Below are 24085 nucleotides of genomic sequence, written 5' to 3' on the forward strand. Positions count from 1 at the left end.
ATCACATCAGTACCAGAAATTTTAGGGGCACAGAGAAGAGGTGCTGGGTTGATGCTACTTTGCTGTTAGTATCATTTTCCTTTATTTAGCTGCTTCTGACAGAGCTTCTCCACTCAGCTTGGAAGTTTAGCTCAGCTGGGAGAGTAGGAAGGGGCTTTTGTGTTAATGTAATTTCTTGGTCACTCTCTCCCTTCCTGACCTGAACACACACAGATGCACAAAGACACACGGACATTGGCAATTTTCCCCAGCTTTGTATCAGGGGATGTTGGAATGCCATGGCTGGCAGGAGCTACTAACTGGATTAGCTGGTAAATCCATCTGGAGCTCCCAGTGGGAGGGATGGACAGGTTCAACATGAATTACAGCTTGTCTGAAGAAGAAAAATGGATTATTTTATGAAAAAGAAAGGGGGGGGAATACCCTGTTTCTTCTTTCAGACTTTTGCCTGACACAGGGGGGAGTAGTTTCTAGAAGGTAAGGAAAGAAATTATTTTTGAAGAGGGAATGATTCTTGTTGACTTGCTAAATACAGTTGTCTGTCCTTTTTCAGTTTATTTATCTGCACCTTGTGTTCCCATTAAGGTGGTTTTTTATCTCCTAAAACTTTATTATGAATTTGAGGCTGTAAGGGGCCGATGCAGCTTTTTTAGTGGTTTCTTCTCATCTTTCTATTGTTGTGCCAGATTTAAACCACTTCCAGAACCATGACTTGGTGCTGCCCCTCAGGCCTCAGCCAGTGGGATTTCACACTGACTGATAGGAGGGAAACAGTGGCTTGTTTAATAAGAGCTGCGTTGAGCTCAGTCTCACCTGGGGCTCAGCAACAGCCTCACCTCAGATTTACCTGTGTAAGGGGAGCAAATCTGCAGGATCTAAATGTTGTAGAGGGAGGGACCTCTTCTGACTATTGATAATCTTGAGCAAAGCTGCATTTGCTGATACTGCCTAGATAAGTGGCTGAGGAAATAAAATTGGCTTTTCTTTCCCCTGCCCTCATCCTGTTGCATAGTTTTTGCCACCACAAAGCTGGAATAAGAAGGGAAGAGCCTTTTCTTTTAGTTTTGTCTCGTTGTTTTATCCATCCACAGTGGTGCCAGTTGTGTTGCAGGATTATAAAATGTGTGTGAGTGTGAGGTGCAGCTTCTGGAAGCATTTTGTTATCGGAGAATCAGAAAGGCTTGGGTTGGAAGGGATTCTGATGCTCATCTAATTCCATCCCCCCCTGCCATGGGCAGGGACACCTTCCACTGGACCAGGTTGCTCCAAGCCCTGTCCTACTTGGCCTTGAGCACTTCCAGTGTTTAGGGTGAGATTCCTGTGGTGGAAGGGTTGTAGGAGGGGCTGAGGAGAGTGAGGTGCTGAGGTTGGGAGCATGTTGTGCCCTGAAGTGTGTGTGCTCACATGCAACCTCTGCCATTAAGTGACCTGTGTTATTTAAAGATTCTTGGGACCAGGGGTAAGGGCTATAATTAATAACAACAATGATAATAGTAGCAACAATAATAAAAGTCGTTGCAGTGCCGTTAAGCTGTGACCTAAAAAACCAGAATGGCCGATGAGAAGTCATGGGCCTGATCTCTCCCCCCTCTTCCCTTTCTCTCCACCCACGTCTCTATGCTTATTTCTCTCTTTCTTATTTTTCTTTCTTACTGATATGCTTTTTTTCTACTCTGGACATATCCTTGAATCCTGGCCATTCCCCCAGCTTATGGGATTCCCATTATACACGCTTGATATTTAACAGCTTTGGCGTCTTCCATAGCTGGGAGTGAAAAGAGAAAAAACAGCTCAAAAACATAATGGAGTAAAATCTGCATACTGAGCCCTGGTTCCATGTCCCTTTACACTGTTTACTGAGATCTTAAAAGCTACGAGCTGTGGCATCTACTCAGACTTCATCAGCCCATCCCTGCCCTGATGCTGGCCTTGGAGACACTGCCAGCTCCCGCCTGCTCCGCAGCCACCTCCTCACACCGGGAGCGTTCTGTGCTTGCCAGGCTCCTCTGTGCCGTGGAGCAGGAGGGAGCCAGGGGACCACTTCTGCCTTTGTGGGGGCAGGATGGATTCAGAAATGCTGGTAAAGAGCTAAATTCAGCTCGCTGGCTTGGCTCAGTAAGGTGTGGTGTGCGCAGTGCAGATGGGGTGAGGAGGTGATGAGTGTTTTAAAATTACTGGCATCCTTTTCTTATAAAAAATGTTATGCCACAAATGAATGGAAATACCTTCTCTGAAGTCCTGTTTCCTTATGTGCCAACCTCTTTTGTGTGTGTCTTGAAATTCCCTTTTTTTGATGAGCTTTCCTTGGTAAAAAAGGGTTGCTGTCAGGTGGACCTCAGTGTCACAAGCAGTCACCATCCCCAGACTCTCTCCCACTTGCCTTTTGGTTCTCTTTTTTTATATATGAGGTTTTTTTCCTCTCTCTCTTTCTCTCTCTCTTTCTCTCTCTCTTTCTCTCTCTCTTTCTCTCTCTCTTTCTCTCTCTCTTTCTCTCCTCTCTTTCTCTCCTCTCTTTCTCTCTCTCTTTCTCTCTCTCTTTCTCTCTCTCTTTCTCTCTCTCTTTCTCTCCTCTCTCTCTCTCTCTCTCTCTTTCTCTCTCCTCTTTCTCTCTCTTCCTATTTTCCTCTCTTTCTCTCTTTCCCCTGTGGATGTGAGTTTTATGGACAGCCAAGGATCAGTACAGCATTCACCTGTCCTGTCATGTTAAAACTGGGAGAGTGTCTTAAGAGTATTTAGATAAGCTGTTTGCTGTTCTCCTTTACTTGATAAAATTCAAAGTCAGACTGGGCATTTTTTATGGTATTTCTTTTGAGTCAGTGGGGACAACCTGACATGTCCAGAGGGCACTTCATGTGCTAGTCTTAAGTAATTTATTTTACAAGAAGGTAAATTGCTCATTTACCAAAGCTGTGAGGAAAATAGAGGATAATTAGCTCTGAACCTTGGCTCAGACATCTGAGTTAGACCTGATTCATCCATGCTTTAATTGACAGTGTCCTTAGCAGCTTTGAAAGTCTCTGATGAAGCACCTTCTTTTCTGTCTTCCAGCATCTTTCTTTCCTGGTTCCCATCTTTTACACCTCAGATAGATCAGGCATTTCATTTTCAGTGCAAAAGCCAAAAGATTTTCATTAAAGTAACAGTGGCACATTTAAAGCTCATGAAGATAAACGTGCTTATGGCCTAGTGCTTGGTTACTGAGCGGGAACCACTGCTACCAGTCTTCAGTGAGACTTCAATTTTTGTAGTGTGAAAGATTTTATATGGTTTGTGGCAGCATCCACAGTTTTATTAAACAGACTAAAAGTGTATCAGCATTAAGATGTGAGACAGCTGTTAACTGATGGATTTTAACAGTGAAATGCCCTTAGAGTCAGCAATGATTAGCATGGGGCGGTATCCTTTGTGGGCCTTGCTGTACATCCCCTTGGCTTTTTTCATTATCTCTGGCCCACAGCACAGAAGGACATTATCCCCTCTATTACATCCTCTCTCATGGGCCATTTTCCCAAAGGATTTTTCCCTTTGCCTTAAGGGCAAAGCTCTCAGTGAAGCTGTGTTCACCTAAGGAGGAATTTCACTGCAGTGCTGTCGTCTTTGGGTCTTGCTGAGCTTCAGGTCTGATGTTTGGGGTTGGTTTCATGCCCACCCCAAGAGCTGAGACTCATTTGAGACTCAGCTGTTTGGAAACCCACTGCAGACCAGAGCTCTCCAGGCTGGAAGATCAGGATCTCAGGTTAACTCTCTTGTCTCTGAGCACACATCGGAGCATCCTCAGGCAGCTCCTGCACTGCACTGGTGGAATCTCTTCTTTAGTGGCACCAGGAAGAAGCAGCAGGAAATATAGAGTGAAGTTCTTCCACACAAGCTGCTGCCAGACCATTGTCCACTGTGTCTGGAGAATCCCTACGTCCTCAGGTAAAATCCCTGATTTCCATACTGGAAGTGGGGTGGGTAAAAACCCCCTTTCCTCAGTTGCACCTTTGAGGTTCGTGGATGTTCACATATCTCTAACTCTGCACGAGCAGGTCAGCATATTCTGCCAGGGCCATTATCCTGCTGCTCCCACAGCCTTGGGAGCACAGCAGGGAGCTGCATCAAGGAAATGCATTAAAGACGAATCAGCAAGAGAGAAGGGACCTCTGGGCCAACTCCCTGCTTCTCAATTATTTATACTTCATAATTTCCAGCAAATCACTGGCTGTTTATTGGTGCTCATCTATAATTGAAGAGTTTCCTAGATCACTGGCCAGCTTTGCTTAAGTTGTAGCTGGCCGTGCCTGTGAAAGCTGTTAGGAAAACCCCAGAGGGAAAGGCAGGGCCTCAGGAGTGGCTGGTCATCCATTGAGGATACACACTTTTAATTTTTGGCTTTTGTGGGCACCTGGGACTGGGAGGTTTCCAGCATGTGGTTTACCATCTCCATTTGACCACATCACGTAGGGACTGGAGGCTGCAGGACCAGGAGGACCTTGATCAGGAGGTGTTCCAAGGATTCTGCCTTTCCAAGCCCTTGCTCATACAGTGTGCTGCCTGTTCTGCCAAAAAAAAAAAAAAAAAAAAAAAAAAAAAAAAAAAACAAACCCCAACAAAATAACAAAACAAAACAAAAACCCACAAAATACCAAGAAGTGGAAGGTTTTGATGTTCCTGAAATTCTTGAAGAGGATGTGGAAAAGGAGCTACTGTTCTGAATTGAGATGAAAAGCCAAATTCTTGAAAACTTTAGAGAGGTTAGAATTTAAAGGAAGAAAAAAAATCAAGTGCATACTTGGGCAAGGAACAGAGTTGGCTTTGCATGCTTGGGAGGGCTCCTTCATCAGGCCTGGCTCCAATAACATTTAAGCTTCATTTTCTTCTTTTAATGTCAAAATTAAATTATTTTGGTAGAAGCAATTGAACATTTCTATTTCAAAACACCAAAATGGGCTATTTTGAAAATTTTTTTATGATATTATTTTCAAATTAAAAAATTATCTGGAACCAGCTACTTCAGAGTGAGTAACTTCACACTGGAGCAGCTAGGAAATTCTAATGAAAAAATGGTGACATGCTCCCAACCAGCTCTATCCATCACTTCCTTTCACTACTACCCAATAAAAATAGCTCCCACATACCGCTGCAGTCAGGAGTGCCATGTTACAGAAGAAGAAATAACTAAGCCAACAAAATGACTCACATTCCAAAGATAATATACAAGGTAGGGCCTGGCCAAGTGGTTCGATTCAAATTAGAACCAGCCTCAGCCCTCCTGCGCGAGACAAACTGATCACAAAATATGATCTGTTGTTGTTTTTTGATGTCTGCTTGTTGTATTTTCACACACTTCTATTCATGATCCCACTTCAGTGCAAGTGGATGTGCCTGTAATGCTGCAGAGACTGCATTTTCTCCTTGTTTTTAGCCTAACTAAAAGCTGGAAGCAGTAGGGCTGTGGCAAGGGGATTTGTTCCTGGGAAGAGGGATTTTAGTTCTGTTCCAGCTTGCAGTTTAGTTAAAGTAGATCTAGAGCCTTGCACAACAGAAGTTTTGCTCTGCTGGATTTCTGGTTTTGAAGTGACAGAGGTGGAAGCTCACAGAAACCAGGCAGTTTAATTCTGTGAGAAGTGTCAGGCATGAGCATAAAGAGCTGGAGCACTGTGTTCCCACATGCCCTTAGAGCCTGAAATATCCCTCTTAATTTTAAACATATAAATCAAAGGCATAAAACTTTTAATTTTATTGTTGTTGTGAGGTACTGAACTAATACCCTGAAGTTTTTAGCTCGTTAATTCTGTCGATCTTCACAAAAGCACTCGTTCCAGCAGAGTGAGTCCTTCATGTAAGTACAGCTTCTCAGCCAGGTTGGTAGTGCTTTTCAGAGCAGCTCATGGTTTAGGTTGAATGCATTTTAAAGCAATCTATAAATCTTTATGATCTTTGTTTTTCTTTCTCTTGCATGCATACTTGGCAAGCATTTCCAGTTTGCATCACTGAAAATTTGATTCACCTGTGTACAATGGGTGATATTTGTCCATGTTTGAAAAGGCAACATCAAGCCCTTTGCACCTTTTAAATCTTCAAAATAGGACTGAAGCAGGACATTATGGTTTGCCAGACCGTTGCACTGCCTTCCCCTGAAGCTGAACTGAGTTTCAGCCAGGCAGAATGAAGGGAGTGAGGGTGGAGAATGAATTACCGTGACCTTACAATGTGCTTTGAAAGAAAAAAGTATTTTGGGGCTGCAGTGCTGATTATTTTCTTTCTTCCATGGCTTTGGTGCTTTAGATTCTGCTTGGACAATTGTATCCCATTTTGGGCAGCCAGCTACCAAAAACTGGAAGCTTAGGAGAAAGTAAATTAATGTTAAAGGTCTACAGAGCCCAACTTCTGGGGAAGAGTTTTCAGTTCAGGAGATTTAGTTTAGATGAGCAGTGTGGACAGAGTAAGAGGCTGCAAGAACAGCTGAGAATGGTGACTTGATGTGGAAAGGGGAGATTTTTCTGGGCATGGATTTCTGGGCTGGAGGGGTCACTGTACTAGTGGGAGTTTTCAAAGGGAGGCTGTGCAAATTCCTTGCTGGTGTGGAAGGCAGGCCACAGTCAAACTTGGACACTTCCAGGAATGGGACAGCCACAGCTTTTCTGGGAACCTGTGCCAGGGCCTCCCCACCCTCACAAGAAATGATTTTTTCCATGTATCTAACCTAAATTTCCCATTTTTTTCATTTGAAGCCATTCCTCCTTGTCCTGAGGATTGTTGTATTTCTGAGTGTTGGAGTTGCCCAAAGTCCCGAGGTGCTGCCACGTGTGTGTGAGGAATGGCAGGGACAGTGCAGATGGGACAGCCTGGAACTGGGCTGGGCCCTTTTCCTTGGATCTGAATAAATAAATCCAGCCAGGGCGAGGGCACGAGGCATTTCACAGGAGAGTTGTCAAAAAGGCTTTTGTGCCATGTACCTTTGACTCCCCTGGCTTTGAACCAAGCCTAGAGCTGCCAGTGTTTATGGTGCTTGGTGGTGTTTAATGCTTGGCTGTTATTAAATATCTTTGCTGTGTGTTAACTTAATGGTTTCTGGGGACACTTGGAGGAGTTAAGGAAAACAAGCTGGAAATTAAAGTGGGTGATGGGAGTGCTGCAAGGTTTGTTATAGCTGAGTCCCTCTTCCCAGCTCTGTGGTTGCACCAGTGACTCTCCAAGTCCTGGGAAAGTCCCTCAAGGTTCAGGTTGCCTTGGAAATGCATATTCCTGAATTATCCAGTAGTATTTTGCTTTGCCCAAGTACAGGGGAACTTCTTAACACTGTTGTCAAACATCCCTGGTAAATTTAGTGATTATTGGACTGATCTTCACCAGGAAATAAATAAATAAAAGCCATAAGAACAGAAAATGCACCCTCCCAAGATAGCTTTTATGTAGCTAGAAAAGTGAGGTGGTTTCCTGTTCTAAATATTTAACATGATGTTTATGATATGTCCTCTGGGGGAAGAGATGCTTGAAAGCTAATGTTTATGAAGTAAGTCTGGAGGGATGGAAAGGGGAGGCAGGGCACACTAACTAGGAAAAAAAAGGAAAAAAAGAAAAAAAGAACCTCAGGAGATGTCCTGATTTATGGCTTTACTTGCTGGAGAAAAATCTCTGTTTTGTTAAAAAGGTTGCAACTGAAGAAAAGCAACTTCAGCTCTGCTCCTTTTGAAACCAGAAACCTGTTCCCTCAGTCCAGACAGGATCTGAGCCTGGGCCAGCAGGGATCTTTTACTGGCTGCTGCCTTTGTGCTTTGGAGCCCTGCAGAAGGGTTTGTCTCCCGTCACGTGAGGCTGGAATGATGGGCTGATGGTTAAGAAGCTGAGCTACGTTTCAGAAAGGAGGGGTGAGTTCAGTTTCCTACTCTGCCAAAGGCTTCTAGTGTGATATTTGGGTGTTTAATCTTCCTTTGTCTCTGTTCCCTGTCTGGGAATAGCAACAATTTCCTGATTCAACTGGGAGATTGAAAATAAATCACTTTATTGTTAAATAGTTAAAAAATAAAGGCCTGCATAGCCATTATTTCAGGAGAGGTGACTGAGCTCCTTGTGAAGCATACTTGGAATGGATGGTGTTTTTCAACCCAGTTTATTAAAACCAATTCTTGGCTTGTTTTACCTGACTAATTCTGTGTGTGAACTGCAGCCACCCAGGTCCAGGGAAAGGTCTGGAGCCCCAGAAGCAGCTGAGGGAGCTGGAAAGGGGCCCAGCCTGGAGAAAAGGAGGCTCAGGGGGGACCTCGTGGCTCTGCACAACTCCTGACAGGAGGGGACAGTCGAGGGGGTCGGGGTCTGCTCCCAGGGAACAGGGACAGGAGGAGAGGGAACGGCCTCAGGTGTGCCAGGGGAGGCTCAGGTTGGACACTAGGAGGATTTTCAGCATGGAAAGGGTTAAACATTGGCTGGGGCTGCCCGGGGAGGTGGTGGAATCCCATCCCTGGAGACATTTAACAGCCATGTAGATGTGGGGTCAGTGGTGGCCTTGCCAGCACTGGGGAGCTGTTGATGTTCTTAGAGGGCTTTTCCACCCTTAGTGACTCTGTGACTCCTGCCTGGCTTTGCCATCCCCGCCACAGGGACATGGATCCTTTGTGGGAAGCTGGAGCTCAGAGGGGTGCAACAACAAATGTTCCCACTGCCCCGAGCTTCAGTAGGGTGAGTTCCTGCCATTTCCTTTCCCAGATGGGTCTGATGTAGGTGGTGTAAAAGGGAGGCTGCTGTGAAGGGGGCCAGTGCAGCTCCTGCCCCTGCTGCTCTGTCTGCTGGGCCCTCAGTGTTCCCTTGGTGCTCCCTTGGATCCCAGCACCGAGGAGCCTCAAAGGCAAATATTAGAATTTTCCAACATTATCTTGTCTGAGATGAAACTCCTGTGGCTTTAGTGCTGGACTTTGAAGGTCTCAAAGAAGTCAGAGGCCAGGTAGAAAAGTCCCGTGTCTGAATCAGTATTTTTAAGTTTCTTCCCTGTGTTGTGCTCAGCCAGGCTGGGAGTCAGGCCGTTTGTTTCAATTATTAAATACAGATTTATGACCTGTTGTTTTTGTTGGAAATAGAACCAGGCTTGGGACCAGTTTTCTCCTTGCAAATAACTGTGGCTGCAGTCAGTTCATGCAGGTAGAAACATATCAGTTGTGTTTATAAATTCCCAGTTTCCTACTGGTTTTCTCTCTGTCCTCAAGGCTCTGACCTCTCTCATCAAAATGTAACAGTCCCACATCCCTTATTCTGGGATTATTGTGTTTTACACAGGACTAATCTACGTTTGATGGCTTTTCTTTGGCATGCTCTCAGCAAGCTCTTACGGAACTTCCCAGCAGGGAAAATCCCTGTACTGTGACACTCCTGGGCAGTCCTGGTTTGATGACAGCCAGCTCTGGTGGCTCCCGAATGGGAACATTTTCACTGGTGTTGATAATAACAAATTGCATCTCACTCCATTCCCTGGGCTGCTGTAACAACTGCTTTGCAGTACCAAGCATGGAAAGTTTCCTTTTATGTAGATATTCCTGTATGACTCTTACTGAATAAAACCATTTTGGTAATATTGAAACAGGGATGGCTGAAAAGACGTTTGAAGTGAGGGAGAGTTCAAGAGTTTTGGGTAAAATTTATCTAACGGAGAAAGCTGATAATGTGTGATGTAGTAACACATTAAAAAAGCAGGGAGACAAGTCTGCTTCTCCTTCCCAGTAATCAGTGGAGCTGCAGGAGGAGCTGGGAAGAAGGTTCTTTCTTTAATGGTTCTTTTTCTTGTTGACAATACACAGAAAAAGCTGTTGTACATACCTGGCATTTAATTTTTTTTAATACTCCCCTTTGCCCTAAAGTTGTGAATCTCTTAAACTCCAGCATGAGAAATTACTGAACAGAAGAAAACCAGCAAACCCTTCCCCTCCCCACACCCCTGCCCATACCCACCCCTCCAAAACTTCATGTATTACCTGAGCATCTGGAGCACTGAGCTGAGGGAAACATGGTTTCTAAAGTTTTTTTTAAACAAAAAATCCCTAACTCTAATCTATAACCCCCATTCAGACCTGCCTCTAGGGAGAAACCCACCAATTACTATTTACTTTACCAACCTAGAGTGATTTGTGGGCGTATGGAAGAATTATTTACGGTTTCATGCAGGAAAAACTTTCAGCTCCCTATTTGCCCTTGTAAGTAATGAGTTGCCTCAGGGGATCAAAGGTCAGATTTTGGTTTTAATGCCCACCTCCTTCTAAAAAATAAATAAAGCAATCTATGTGAAAAGAAGAAGAAGGGAAAAAAAAAAAAACCCCAACAGTCTGAAAAGGCTCTGACTCCTGCTCTGCTTTGATGTTTTAGGTCTGGAAGGGATCATAAATTTGCTGGTGTGAGATAGAGTGATAATAAATGTAGCTTTTAACTGCTGGGTTTTTAGCTCACACAGCATCCATTATCACTGGCAACTGCAAAGGGAATGTATTTTTTTTTTTTTTTGTTGCTCTTTAGAAAGATAAATATTCACCCTGTTATCCACTGATGTCCCAAAAGCTCACGTGAAGTCTCTCATTGTAATCATTCCCCAATAACTTCCATTCTTGGCCCAAATGATCCAGGAGTGTTGGGGTCAGGCTGCCACTTGGTTCAGCATTCCCAGCTCTTTATTGAATGGGTCCTTTTCCAGTGGTTTGAGGTGAGCAGAGGATAGCAAAGGAACAGCTGGAAACAGAAAATTTTTTGTTTAGAGAAGTCTCAAGGTTCCTAAACGAGCAGGAAGCAGAACAACTGGTTTTAGGACTTTTGCATCTCTGTTGTCCTGTTGGCTTTGTGTGAAACTCATCCCTTGGAGCCCTTCCTGCCTCTTCTTCGTGACAAACCAAGGGACTCTGTGCTCTGTCAGCACCTTTGTGCCAGCCTCAGGGTGTGTAAAGCTCAGACAAAAGGCACTTCTGGAAATTCCTGTAAAGTCTGATGGATACTTTGTGCCAGTATGGAGCAGAGCTTCCAACCCAGCAGCCTTAGTCATGTAATGAGATTCTGAAACAACCTTGTTAATAAATGATTTTAGCCACTTAGATGTCTATTAATGTCTTTTTGCTGAATGCCAGCAACCTCATATTTCAACAATTTCCATGAACATTTATTGATCATGCGTAGATTTGGAATGAATTTTGCCAAATCAGTTTATTATCCCCATATATCTCTTTCTCTCTGCTTTGCTGTGTGGAATAAACACTTCAAGTATTGTTTCTGTTTTCCCTAGATCAGCACTTAGGTCATTTTTACCCAGCTCACATCCATTATGGATCACTTCTGGTAGGTGTATCATTTATTATACTTTTTGAAGTTCAAACATAGATTTCTTTCTTTGGTCTGCTGCAAAACTTAATGATTTCCCATATATTCTTTGAGGCCTCCAATCTAAATGAGAATGCCATCCACTCAAAAATCAGAAACTGTTAGAAAACTCTGGGAGTAGAACAGATGCTGGACAGCAGTTTTAAGTAAATAACATTCAGAGGGTGTATTAAAAAACATTGACTGGATCTTTACTAACAACTCGATGCAGTTAATACTGTTATTTATGGTAGCTCTTGCTCTTAGTTCCTTTTTATGTCTTTATTGAAATTGCATTTATTAGAGGATATATTTTCTTGCTCGGCCATTCTCTTCTAATCATGGAAATAACCCTCTTCTCATAGATTAAAAAAATGTGAGTCAGCGGGATGTGCTGTGTAGTCCAAATTCTTCTGCAAAGGAGGCCAGGCCCTTTGAATCCATTTCTTTGTAACTTCCAGAAAAGTGGTGGCTGTTAATTACCATGGCTTTAGAGCAATTAACTGCTAATTTGAGTATGTCTGGGTGTGGCTTCTGACAAAGTTAATACACTCAGGGTTTTCTTTTAAGGACCAGCTTTACTTCTGACTTTATCTTTGGAGCAGACCATAATTTTACTGAGTACATCATCTTGGGTTTCTGTTCCTGTGTCCTTGAGTATGTCCAAGAATCAGTTTGGAGTATTGCCTGACCTCATCACAGGGACTTTGGCTGCTTGCCTTGGCCACACTTTTGCTCCTCTCTGGGTCCATGCAGGTGGCCATACCTGGCACTCTGAGGTGGTGTTTAGCCTTACAGAGTGAGCCATTTCATCCCCAAAAGTTCTCTGGGACAGATGGGATGTATTACCTTGGGACGTGCCTGTGCCATTGGCTCAGCCGAGAGCCTGGAGGATTATCTAGGCTAGACCTCATTTCCTGACTGCTAAAATTATCTGAGATGTATGCTGTTCATAGTTACAAGTTTCTATAACCCTAGAAATGTTTTAATGGAAAAGTATGTCTTGGCCATCTGATTTTATTGAAATAATCTTCTTCAAATTGGCCATTATTGTCAGTTCTCTTTTTCAGTAACCCCTTCTAAGACGGTCCCAGCTTTCAGGGATTCCATAGAAGAAAGGGTACATGGTTGTCAAACAGAAAATGGATCGCTCATCCTGTGAGTAATCTCACAGTAAAAAGGAAAGCTGGATTTCAGTGGCCACCTGGAACTGAGTCTGGGAAAATATCTCAGCACAATGTGAACTTGAGCTGGACTTCAGTGGTTGTAAGGCTGGGCTGTAGGTAAGGTCAGTTAAAACTAAAAACATCTGCTTTCCTGGGCTGGATGTTGTCCATACTCCTTGGAATAGGACAGCTACTCATGGGAGATGTTAGCAAAATTCTGGAACCAGCTCTGCTAGTAAACCCTCTCAGGAAGCTCCTGCTGGTGTCTGGCAATGCCAAATGCTCAGGTGGGAGGAACTGAGGAGGGCTGTGTTGAAATGACACCTCAGTGACTGGGATTAGGCAGTAAAATACAGAGAACATGAGGAACTGGAACTGGGTATCCTCAGGTAACTTGCAGTTGCTTTTTGAGAGGTGTTTGTATCCATATCTGTGCATCCCAGCTGGAAGCTGGAAAGCACTGCTCAGCAGAGTGAACACAGGGAATCATTGTTCTGGAACCATGATGGTCTAAGGAAGTGAGGGGCAGATTTTATGGGCAGAAGATTTTTTTTTTTCTGTTATTAATCCCAGTGGAATATTTAGAAAAGTAATCAAAGTTTTGGTTTCATCTCTCTTGAGTTGTTTCCTACTTCAGACAGACTCACCAAAGCATGATACCTGCATGTATATAGCATGTGTTGTCCGAAAAAGGTTTGGAAAAGGATTCCGAGGGCGAAACCCAAAGAATTCCTGACTGACCTTAGGAATGTCACATTAACACTGTTTCCTTTTGTTATCAGTGACTAATACCTATTCCCTCCATGAACAAAATAATCTCTGTGGTGTGTTGGATCATTTTAAATGGGGGAGCAGGGATAAGGAAATCTGAACATCAAAGCAGTGCTGAAGGAGGGCTTATCTGTGGAGCAAAGGTGGAATGAACACACACCAATGCATTTGTTGTTATCCTCAAAGTTTGATAATCTGCACCACACTGAGATGCTGTTGGATTTCAGCAGTCAAATAGAGACAGATAGAAAAAAACTTCACCATTTAGCTAATCAGGATTACACCCAGCTAATGGAGAGAGCTTGTTTTCCCCCCTTCCCTATCATCCTGGTCGATTCCAATTGATCCGAGTTCTGCTGAGCGAGAGCAGTCCTTCAAAGTTTATTCTGGTGTCAATTTTTATAGTTTCCCCTGCTGATCAATAGAATGCATAATCATTAAGGCAAAGTTTGTGAAAGCTAATCCTTCAATAGGAGTTTTATGAATGGCTCAGAGTGAGCTTGAAGCATTTGGATGTAAGTGGAACCTTTAATCAGGTGAGTGACAGGAGACAGTCAATAGGATTTGCTGAGATTGGATTCTGATTTTCTATACAGCTCTGCAGAGTGAGCAGGAGAGAGGGGAATGGGGATGGCCAGAGGAACAGACACAGGCTAAAATGGAAGTTTCTCCTCTTTTATTATTTATAAAATGTATTTCCAGTATTTTTAAGTAACACTTTGCACTTGCATATCATTTTTCACCTGGAGAGCTCAAATGGGGACATTTGCTGATTAAACCCTGCATCATCTTCTTGTGAAGGTGAATAACAGTTAGTGCTGCTTTATGCTGTGAGAGCTTCCTGCACCAGGTTTTCCCTGTGCAACACCTTTGGAGCTTCTTGGCAAGGTGAGAAAAAGCAGAGGCTGATGGAGTAGGACAGTGGCAGAGGATAAGGAATTGTGGAAGCAGAATTGCTTTGGGTTTGCCCACTTGGCATATGGTTGTTCTGTGGACTTGTTTTTTCTTTTTTCACATATCCTAGTCTCTCTGGAAGGATTGATCTGAATTGTGTAAACTAAGAAGAAGAGTAAGGAATTCTCTAAAACAGGGAACTGGAAAATCAGAGGATGAGTGGGATGAGCTGTTGCACTGAGCTCATCACATGGCACTTGGTGCTATAGCTTAGTTGAGGTGTTAGGGCATAGGTTGGACTTGATGATCTTAGAGGTCTTTTTCAACCTCATTATTCTGTGATTCTGTGATTAATATCTCTCCTTTTCTCCTTCTCTGCCATTTTGAGTGAAATGAGCAGAGCAAACCTGCCAGCAGGACACCTTTTCCAGCAGCAAGAAGCATTTTTGCTTGGGCAAATAACTTCGTTTTGCTGAAGGATCTGCCTTAGTGTGCCAAGATGGGAAGAAAACAGCCACAGGAGAATCTGTTTGCACTTGGTCTGTTGATGAATGAAGGTCTGGGTGTTGGTGTTAGCACAAAGACCTGTATGCAGTTGGACACACTGAGCATTCCTTAGCTGTCAGGTTGGGCAGTGCTTTGAGGCAGGAAACCAAAACTGCTGAAGAGCAAAGCTGGGCTTTTCATTTGCAGTTTCCAAGAAGAACAGAGTAACAGACATGAATCATGTAAATAGTGGTCAGTGAATTCCTTTGCAGCTGGCAGATTGAGGGTTGCTCGGAGTGTTTGAAAAGGAGTTTAAAGTTGCAGTGAGTTGCCTGCTCTAAACTGATCCAGCTCCATTGGCTCCCCATGCTTTTCATCAGCTGAACGTTGTCCTCGGGCTCATCATCTGGCTTTCCCCTCTGATGGTTTAACAAATGTTTCAAAAGCAGATTCTCATTTGGAGGGTTGAACAAAATTGTCTTGAGCTCCTGGCACTGCACCGGCAGGTGGGCTCAGGGCTGAGGGACCAACTCATGGCCCTCTGTACATGAAGTTTGAGTGTGTCGTGCTCCTCATCTTCTGATATTGTCCCATTGGGAACTTAGGAAAAGTAGGAGGTTTTTTTTTTTTATTTTAGCTGAATTTCGTTTCTTTATTTATTGCTGTTTCATAGTCCCTGGGGCATTTTGTCATCATGATTGCACAGCAGTATGAGTAGAGAGATAAGAAACAGAAAAATTCTGCTTATGGCAGCACCTTCAGGAGTTCAGAAGAATGAGACCTATATGGGAAATTCACCACCACTTGCTAAGAAAATAGAACATGCCAGATAAACCTGAGGTGCTGGCCCAGACCTGGAGAAATGGACTGAAATGCTATTGGGTTTCCAGGCACAGACAGGACTATGAGAACTGTGATGGGGCAGCACCTCCACTTTGCCATGGTGAGGTCTGGGGGAAGTGTGTGATGAGTGAAAGCTCTCTTACCTCACAGAGGAGTTACCACCCTGTGACTGTTGGTAGTTTCACACCTAGACCTGCATCTGAACGTTGTTTCTTGACCCTACTGCTAAAAGACTGGGGTTTGGCATTCTGTGTGAAATGCTTGCAAACCTCTACCCTGAACTGCTTTTGGGTGACAAAGAGAGAGATGGGGGCAGCTCTGAACTTGGAAATTATTCATTGCTGAGATGTAGTTCAAAGCTTTTGGTCTGACACGTGCTAACCTTTGATCTGGTAAATGAGAACCTTACCCTATGGAGGTGAGGGAAGGGGAGGAGAAGGGAGGATTAATAAATAGGGGAAGGGGAGGATGGCTGAGGAAAGGTCAGTGGACCTGAGCGCTGAGTTTGTTGCATCAAGCTCAGGTGGAAGGAGATGCTGAGAGGGCTCAGGAAAATACTGTAGATTGTGAGAGTGCTTCAACCTCCATTCCTCCCCCATGCCCTTGTCTGCCTTCTCCTGGAAATCCTGGTTTGCTTTGCCAGGGTGACCGGGGAGGACACTGGCACTTGGGGTCAGTGTTGGAATTGTCCCACTCAGCCTGGGCTGTCCCAGCCATCAAACTGTGGAGCACAAATGTGTGTTATGGGCAGCTGTGGCTAGAGAGGTTGTGCTGCCAGGGCAGATGGTGGCTGTGGTAAGGTCACTGGACCTTTTCTTGTTAACCTTGGTGTAGCTGTGCTGTCCTGCAGCCCACGGAGCCCCTGAGAGTCAGAGAGCAAAGGCAGCTGAGTTCAAACTGCTCTTGGCAGGACACAGCATCAAAGGTGCTTTCCCAGAGTTATTCCTCCAAGAAATCAGGGGAATTTTATGAGTCTTAGCTCACCCCACTCACCCCACTGCTGCAATGCTGTGTTTATGACACATCAGTTTTTCCTTCTCTTTTGTCATTGCTTTCTTTCTGGCTGACCAAGTAGTTTTCCTGCTCCACCAAATGCTTCATGTACTGCTGGGCTTCTCCAGAGGCTAATGGTGCTGCTCACCAGCACTGCTGGGATGCTTTCCATGAGTGATGACCCTGTTCCCAGCCTTCCCCACACCCCTCCCTCTGCCTCCCACTATGGTAAATATTTTAGTACTCGTTGAAATCAATTGAGCCTCATCAATTGGAAATAGAGTGTAAATCACTGGGACTTTTGCATTCACCCCAGAAATCAATTTTCACACATTAGGGCTATTAGCTTATTGAGAAGTGTGTGATAAATGGCTGTGGGCCATGGTGCAGCCACACCTGCCAGCTCTGCATTTTGCATCTCAAGTAGGCTCAGATCAGGGGGATGCCAAGGAGAGGCAGTTCTCAGGGTGGGGTAGGAGACATGAGGTTCATGAGCCACGCAATCTGTGCCTGGAGATCAATAACACCACGAGCACTAACTCATCCTCGCCGGGACTGGAGGCGGCTCGCAGCCAAAGCTGTGGTTAGGCAGCTAATTTTTATACTTTCACAAAGATGAGTGTAATTTGGGGAGGAAAGGTGAAACATAGATTACAAACATTTAATAAAACTAATGCAGTAATTTAAAAAAGAAGCTTTTGTGTAAGTCAATATCCTCCTTCCAACACAGCAGCTGCAGGTAGGGTGTAGATGTGCCACCTCCTTCTGTCATCCCAGCGCTCCAGAGAAGGAGGATGCACAGTTCATTTCCAGCTGTGATGCAGGGATAACTGGGATTTCTAGTCTGCCACTGTAATTCCTTCGCATCCCCTTGATTTCTTAAAGTAGCAGCTAATTAGCTTCTTGCTGAAGGAGTCTGGGAGAGGTGAGGGATCTGGTGGCCTTGGCCAGTGCCCAGCAAGTCCTTCTGTGGCCATCTGGAAGAGCTTGGTCTGTGTTTAAAACATAACTTATTCTTCTCAGTTACCAGTGCCAGTCCAAACCATGGGGGACTCCAGGGCCTTGGAGGCTCTCCAGGGCTGCACTCCGTGTTCATGTGCTGTATGGTTTGGCATTTTACACATGTGAGCCACCCCTGGAGCTGTGGCAGTCATGCATGAGTAGGGCAGTCTCTTTGGCTAGAGATCTCATCCCAATCCTTCTCCTAAAAACTTCTAAAAAAGCATATGTTTCCTAATATTGGATATTTGTCTGTACAACAGGAAAAAAAGGGATCCTGGAGCACTTGGATGGATTGTGCAATGTCAGGAGCAATTGAATTTCATGCAGTGCAGTGGATGCTGGGCTCGTGCACCCCTGTCATTCCAGGAATAAAACCCTGAGTTATTTCAAGGGACACAGGAGATCAATGTCATCAAAGGTTCTTTCCCGAGATGAGCAATGTGGGCTTACAGGCAAAGCTCCTTCCTGTGAACATCTAGAAGGGAGTGACTGGGATGCTTCTAAGACTGTCCACTTTGGAAGCCCAGGACAGTGGTGCATTAGGGGCTTTCCTTGCCTAGACACTACAGATGTGCTGTGGCCTGGCTTGCTTTAGTGAGAGTGCTGCTGGATGGACTTGAATTGCATCAGGAGCATGCCAAGGACAGGCAGCAGGAGAGCCAGCACAGGGAATAGAGATTTCCAGGAGGAAGTTCTTGGCGGTAGTTTTGATCCACCCCTAGGATCCACTGTTTTGATGCTGATGCTTTATCACTCCGTGTGTCTCTTCCCTTCTTGCCTGTTTGCTTTGAAGGACCAAACGGAGGGACTGAGAGTCCTGACTGACTTTGGGATGATCTTTGCTGGCCAGCTGGGAGCAGGAAGCAATGACCTGCTCTCCAAAGAGTGCCAGCGAGGTTTGGCAGCTCTCACAGCAGCACAGACAGCTGGCTTTAAAATGTTCACACCTAAAAGCTCCTGGGTTTCATTCAGCCACATTACTGGAACATTTTCCAGTTGCTCCATCCAAAATTTTGCCTTTCTTCTTCCTTACAAGTTTCGTATGGAGCAGCACCCCCTGTGCTATGCAGACCTGTTGGGTAAGGTTATTCCCAGGATCTGGAGCTTGAGGCCGGCCGGCTGCCATCAGGACTCCTGGGCAGGGGCTGCATTGCTTCTCTGACAGTCCTGGGCTCTCACCCTCAGCTAATTACTTTGATCCTTTACACTTTGTAAAAATTCTTACGACACAAAATAAGTCCCCCCTGGCTTTAACCTTGTGACCTGACCGGCCCTTGTAAAAGGGAGGGAGAAAACCCAGCTGTGCACGCCCAAACACACGCACCCACCCCTGTGCCTGCATCCACGTCCCCACAAACTGCCTAAAGCCTGGGGCTTTAATCGTTTCCTCCCAGGACTCCCACAAAAAGGCAAATAAAACTCCTTTTACAAGATAGCAGAGCAGCATGAAGGATCAACTTCACCAACAACAAGTTCTTTCTTCAGTTCATTTGTTTTAAACCTCCTTTTCTTGCAGATTTTGATCCTCTGAGTGCCTCTCTCCTTCCATTGCCGTCCCTCTTGCCTGCCCTGCTGCCAAGAGTTTAATGGCTAAAACAAGCAGGGTATTTTTTCAGGATCTGCTTGTTCACAGGGAGTAACCTGTGTGTGAACACATACTTTTAAATTCCCTTTTCACAAATAGGGAATGTTTCTTTCTTCTTCACAGGACACAGCCAAGAAAAGAAATGCAGAAGCAAGAGAGGGAAAACCATCATATTTATGGAGGGCAGTTAAATAGAGCAGGGATCTGTGAGGTAGCTGAGGAGAGATACAATACAGGTCTATAAAATCATAAGTGGTCTGGAAAAATAAAGAGGTTGTTACTCTTTTACCTTGGTTAGTAAAAAAAGCAGATTCAGTTCTTCACATAAAGTGTATGTCCCTTTCCCTGAGCTGGGGGAAGCATTTCAGAGAATGGCAACTTGGTGAACAGCAGAAAGAAATCTAATGTATGGTTTAGATTAAAGATGGGGAAACAAATTTGTATCTTGCTCCCTTACTGGCTGACTTGTATTTATAAAACTTGCAGACACTTAACAATCTTGAGACTTCTTTCTCTCTGACATATTTGGTGAGGAATGCTCAACATTTTCTGAAGATGCCATAAACCAGAATGTAGTGCAAGCTGCACACACATCAGGATTCGGGAGCCTCTTTAGGAAAACAGAGTAAAAAATAAAACCCTTAATTTGCCAACAAAACCCACATTTGGATGCCTTTATCATTTCCTCAGTTAAGCCAAAACCAAAGAGTTTGAAAGCTTTTAGGTTTTCATTGATTTTTTCCTTCTTTCTAGTATTTTTTATTTCCCATGCTTGAATTAGAACTGGTAAAAGAAGGAGTTCAGGAATAAAATCCTGCAGAGTCTCTTCTTCCTAACACATCATCTGGATGTGATAGGCAAAAAAATCTCTAGACTCGGATGGAACCAAGGGTGTCATTTCATGTTCTCTGGGAGAAAATGGATTCTGGAAACAGTGAGGGGAAAAGCACCCCAGCCTTTTGGTGAAAGGTTGCAGAGTCTGTGCTGTTCCATTTTGCTGGACATCAGGGTCTTGGATCCAAGGCTCAAGACAGGGAGTGAAACTTCCATGCCATTGGTGAGGATGGCTGTGGAGGCAATACCTGCACAGAAACACGTTGTGTATGTTCTTTAATGAGAAAAAATCTTGCCCTGTGATTGTGGGCTGTTTTTCCAAGTCCATTTGGCAGTTCTAACCCTGAAATAAAATCAGAGACTCCTTTTAGCTCCCCATATGAAGTCCCTGTGTGTCTTTTCTCCTCTTGCACCCCTCAGGGTGAGGCACAGCCACAGTGTCTGGTTAAGATCTGTGGAAGCCTTTCAGCAGATAGTGGCATAATTAGGAAATTATGTCTGAAGCAAAAGTGGATTTTGCTGATTGCTTGGGCATTAAGGCTTTGGGATCAAAAGTGTGTGACTGAGAGCTTATGAAGGATCCAGGAGGAATCTTGGTAGGATTTTCATATTCAGCCCCCTGCCTTTATTTGAAGAGGATAATTATTTGTATGAGGAGCTCCCCGGACTGGGATCTCACTTGTTTTTCCATGTTTGTACAGCACCTACCACAGAGAGCCCTTGCTGCTTGCTTGGGAATCTTTGGGATTCTTGCACTGTGCTTTGCTGATGCTCAAGGAAGAATCTATTCCTGAAAAAGAAGAATCCTCCCCAGCACTCCTTCCCCTGTGAGAGATTCTTTGTGTGGGTTTTCTCATTCCCTCCAGGCCTGTGAGCCTGATTTTATCCCATCAAGGGGGACTTGAACTCCCCAGTGCTGAGGTTTTTTTTTTTTCCTCTGTTTTTGTCTGGGTCAGCATCCCACACGTGAGAGCCTGAGTGGAGCCACTTCTAGCCTCAGTCTCTGTAGGGTGCTGACCGTGCCAGAGCTCTGACCACAGCCAAATTCTAGTCCAGGGCTCCGAGCTGGTCTCTCTTTCCCCAAGTTGCCTGCTTGTACTAAATACTGGGGCAGCTCTCTAAAATACTGAAGGAACAAAGCATGCAAGGCAGTAAAATGAGGCAATTAAACCTATAAAACCAGGGTTTACAAGGGAATTTATAGTGTCAGAGGCTTTTTATAGCTTTTTTTAGATTAGTTTAAATAAAAAAGGGGGAGAGAGAAAGAGAGAAGGAGAGAGGGAGAAAAAGAGGACCTGAAACTTGAGGAGACTTAAAAGTTCAGAGAGAGGCTTTTAGGAAGAACAGAGGGGTAATAATTAGAGGCACATTTTCCATTTCACTGTCTTTGCAAATTGAAATTAAAGAAGGGGGGGGGGCTAAGGGGGGGAGCATGCACAAACAACAGGCAGTTTACATTGCTCCCTCTTCCTCCTGGTAGCATTTGATTTTTCTACTTCTGTTCTTTTGCTTCTGGCTGGGTGAGAGCATCTCATCACCTGGGCAAAGAGACTAAAGGGAAAGAGTAATCTCAGGCCAGGTGAAGTTTAGCTTTGGTTATTTCCCCTCCTGCTGTGCCTACTCACTGGTTCAGTGTGCCTTGCAGATCTGGGAGCTCATGTTCCAGAGGTGAAATGGAGCCAGTGCCTGATTAAAGCAAATTTGGCCACGGGAGACAATGGACCCTGTGTTTTAAAGGGCTTTTAGTGTTTTAGTTCCTCCAGCTTCCCTTGGCATTCCACAAGCACAACATGCACACACCGGGAGATGAGACTACCTTGGGAGTGTCTAATCAGGGCCTTTCTTGGCTTTTGTCTGTTTCTGTGTGAACTCAGGAAAAGGTGATTCACATCTCCCAAATCCTGCATCCTTCTCTGTGGAAGCACCCCAGCAATAGAACACACAGTGCTTTCAAAGGGGTGCAAATCCACCAGCATTTCTGGGCCTTTCTTTTCTCCAGCTCTGTATCCCATGCAATTCCTCAGAGTAGATCCTTGAAAAGGCCAAAGACTGCTGTCCTGAATTCCAGGGTTGTGGTTCTGCTTTTTGCTTTGTTTTCTGCTATCAGTTGTGATCCCTTTAGAAGTGGCCCCAGAGCCTGTGATGGCAGAAGAAAACAGTCTCACCTCGTATATATGACCATTTTTTTCTTACATAAAGAGGAGATGCCTGCTGGAAATCTTGTCATTATCATTCTCTCATTTATAGCATTAGGAAAATTACCCTTTCCATGGTGTTTGTAGGATCTTGCCCAATCCAGGGATCCTGGAGTCTGGAATACTCTCTTCCATTCATTCTCTTTACACTTTTCTCTTTTTTCTGTATGTAATAGTTTACTTTGGTAAAGTGTAGATCCTGGTTGGTTGCAAGAATATGCAATTAGTAAATTACTAATTAACCATAGCAAGTCATCTTCCTGCTGCTGTGCACTTTTTTATGTACCCCTGTCTGTTCTCTGAGACAATATAGGTAAAGAGCCCATCCTTTGGAAAATAAACTTACAGGGAATGGGAGCCAGCAGCCAGTGTTCCAGATCAGCTTGAGTACCCGAGTGTGACATTTGTGCTACTGGAGAGAGTGACAGAGAGGAGTTCCACCACCCTCAGGTGGGTTCTGCAGCAAAATGGGAGTTTGCTCATGATAATCTTCAGTTCATCTGAGCTGAATCGTTCCTTTTGTAGCAATACAAAATACAGGGTGAAGGGTGAGCAGGAGAGACTAAACCTGAAAGGAGTGAGCATGTGTGGCAGCAATAGAGAGAGTTCAGTACAGGAGGAGGAGTAAATTCAGATCTGAGATGAGCACAAACAGCTCCAAAGTTCTTTTCGGACCAACTTGCAAAAGGCATGAACAGATCTAAACTGCATCTCCACACGCCTTCCTGCCTGAAAAAAGGTTAAAAATTAAGTACAGTGAGGCAAAATTTCCCATTTCCAAAACCATGGACATGGGGGTAATTATCTTCATTGGAGATGTTACCATTTTACAGTGAGGTTGGAGTCAAGCCCAGCGTTCTTGAAGCAGCACTTGAGTTTTTAAAGTCTGCAAATGTGTGTTATTGCAGTTACATGATAAATAGTTCTGAAATCAATAGAGAAAGCTATTAAAAATGTGGGTTTTGTCTCTGTCTAGTACATTAAGATACATGTATCATCCTACAGTCTGTCTTCCTCTGTCTCCATATATGTGTGTAGGGGTGGAAATTTTAGAGTACTCAACATTGGTCAAACTGTCCCCAATGGAAAATACAACACTGACCTCAAATAGCATCACATTTTAGGGCAGTGATGAGTGATTTCTAAAATGCTACCATTAAGTATATATATTGAAAGTGAAATCACTAGAGGAAGACTGAGTCTGACTTGATCCTGAAGTTCCTTTTGAGAAATGGAGATGAGAGGGAGCTCTAGCTGGGCAGAGCTCCCTGTTTGGGTCATCCCAGTCTAATACTGGTTTGGGATTTCTATTGCAGTTTCCTACCTGGGAATTATTTTTGCAATCTGAAGAGCTCAAGGAAGAAAGTGATCCTGGAATGACTTGTTTGCATCTTCTATGTTATCAAATGCATCAAGAAACAAAGAGCTGGCTGCGTGAAGCTCTCAGAAGAACAGGATAAAAAAAAAAAAAGCCTCACATTTGCTAGTTGCTAAATGCAACTTTGAGTAAGCACTAAAGTCAAACAAACAACTTTTATGAGTGAGGAGTTCCATCTGCTATCACTAATCTTATAGATCTTTCTGTTCTCTGATACTTCAGTATTTTTAAATGACATCTAATGGGCCAGAATGTCCAAAGCAATCAATGTTATTCAAGCTCCATGGCCCTTGCTGCAGGTGTGGGCTGTCCCAGCACAGAGGGCTTGAAGCTAGAGCCTCAGCTCCTTTCAATCTATGTCAGCACTTCACAGCTTGCTCAGGACCTGGTCCTAGAGAAATGTCTTGGCCAGCAAATTATCTTGGTCTGCACTAAAAAAAGCTCTTTGGTTGATCCCATTGGGATGCAGAGCCACTGTGCTGCTCCAGTGCTTGGAGGAGAGACTGCTCCTAAACCTGAGCCTGCTCAGAGCTCAGGAGAGAGGTGATCACACTCCATGAGAACAAAAAGGAGCTAGCAGGGAAAATGAAGCCTGTTCTTCATTTAGACTGTTTAGTCTTCCCTGCACGGCTTG

At 44.2% G+C, this 24085-nt stretch overlaps 2 long non-coding RNA genes across 3 annotated transcripts in view; both read left to right on the forward strand.

Moving 5' to 3' along the window:
* Nucleotides 1-24085, forward strand: part of LOC137484785 (uncharacterized) — a 62803-nt gene that overhangs the window by 15548 nt on the left and 23170 nt on the right. The window contains exon 1 of one of the 2 annotated variants that reach the window (XR_011005033.1): nt 6826-7850. The exons of the other annotated variant lie outside the window; for it this stretch is intronic. This is a non-coding gene — a long non-coding RNA (uncharacterized lncRNA). Of the gene's footprint in view, nt 1-6825; nt 7851-24085 lie in introns of those variants that run through there. 2 annotated transcript variants of the gene reach the window in all.
* On the forward strand, nt 3880-5379 carry LOC137484786 (uncharacterized). Its single transcript, XR_011005034.1, has 2 exons — nt 3880-3918; nt 4444-5379. It is a non-coding gene; the product is annotated as an uncharacterized lncRNA (long non-coding RNA).

The sequence above is a fragment of the Anomalospiza imberbis genome, chromosome 18 (assembly GCF_031753505.1).
Source record: "Anomalospiza imberbis isolate Cuckoo-Finch-1a 21T00152 chromosome 18, ASM3175350v1, whole genome shotgun sequence".
Classification (NCBI taxonomy): domain Eukaryota; kingdom Metazoa; phylum Chordata; class Aves; order Passeriformes; family Viduidae; genus Anomalospiza; species Anomalospiza imberbis.